Source organism: Hibiscus syriacus, unplaced genomic scaffold, assembly GCF_006381635.1.
Source record: "Hibiscus syriacus cultivar Baekdansim isolate YM2019G1 unplaced genomic scaffold, ASM638163v2 tig00112159_pilon, whole genome shotgun sequence".
Classification (NCBI taxonomy): Eukaryota; Viridiplantae; Streptophyta; class Magnoliopsida; order Malvales; family Malvaceae; genus Hibiscus; species Hibiscus syriacus.
The window spans coordinates 56,333-57,840 of NW_024063263.1; the positions used below are offsets into that span (position 1 = coordinate 56,333).

Here is a 1,508-nt window from a genome sequence, read left to right on the forward strand (position 1 = left end):
TTTCCAAATTCTAAAAATGGGGAATTGTTCTCTCAAAGGAGGCGTCCATGAAACCAATCCCATCAGGGTTTCAACAGACGCCGGCCAAATCATCGATTGCAATGGCCCCAAACTTGCTCGTGAGATCACAAATGATTTTCCAGGCTATGTCATTTGCAGAAGAGGCCAAGCTTCAACCCCATTGCACGAAGATGAACGCTTGTTGAGTGGTGGCGCGGAAGAAGCCGGCCGTGTCAAGTGTGTTTACGGTGGCAGAAAAAAATGCTTATTAGCTTAAGCATGTTATTGTACATATAATGCCATGATTAATTCAAAATTTTCAAAAAACCATAGTTGGTTTTAATGCTTCAACAATCAAACTCTCAAGGAAAATATGGCTTTGGCTTAGTAACGGGAAAAATAATAACGAAGAAAGGTTCCACCGAGATTTGAACTCGGGTTACTGGATTCAGAGTCCAATGTCCTAACCGCTAGACCATGGAACCTTTTGCTTTATGTTGTCTATTATTTTTTAATGTCTTTGAAGCTTAATTTAAATGTACAATCAGGAAGCAATCAAAGAACATAAAGGACTAAAATGTGGAAGATGATTTACCATAATAAATAAATACACCCATCGTTTACGTGTATCATTCTAAATTTTGACACTGTTTTTGATTTTTTTTAATTCCATCAAGTGACATAAGATTTGGATTGATAATTTTTTTTTGACAAATTTCAAGCAAACTTTGCTTCATCTTCTTTTATCCATTAACAATATGTTGTTTCATATAACCATCGGCAAACAACGTCGAGGTGTGATGATGCACACGGTACCACTGACCGTGACAGAATTGGTAGACGTTAATTATGTTATATGTGTCATTATCTATGTCAAGGAATAATAATTTTCATAACTGAAGGTTTTCGATACTCCAAGATTTAGAGGATTCAAGAGAGATTCCACCAAAAGAATCAACCATGAAGAACCTTCAACGAAGAGTGTAAGAACAAGCAAGGAGACAACAATAACAGAAAAATGAACAAAGAAGACAAGGAAAATAGTGAGAATCACAAAAGCATGAAGAACTCATAATCTACCAAATCGATCAAAGTTGAATAAGCAAGAAAAGAAAAAAATGCAATGAGAATAGAGGAAAGAGATGATAATTTAGTAGACATACTAATTACGATTGAGAATATTCATAAAACTGAGGAATAATCATCCATGACCAAGAAGTCGAGATTTAATGCAATGAAAACATTGAAATCACGGATCAATCATAGCTTCTTGGAGATGGTATGTGCGTAACAATAACCATCAAGAAAGACGACTACAATATTAGATATACGCAAAGGTAGAAGATGATGAAAATGCCATACCCTTGGAACTTTAAATGCCTCAAACACGCACCTTAATGCGACTAAGTCAGCTTAAAAACAATCCAAACAGATATGCTTAGATTATAATGGAAGAAAAAGAACTTTTAAAGAGAAAACAAGCATAAGAACAAGACAAGAGAGTTAGA

The 1,508-nt window shown here is 35.2% G+C and overlaps 1 non-coding gene across 1 annotated transcript; it reads right to left on the minus strand.

Moving 5' to 3' along the window:
• Positions 1 to 413: 413 nt before the first annotated feature.
• TRNAQ-CUG lies at positions 414 to 485 on the minus strand. Its single transcript has one exon. It is a non-coding gene; the product is annotated as a tRNA-Gln (tRNA).
• Positions 486 to 1,508: the final 1,023 nt, after the last annotated feature.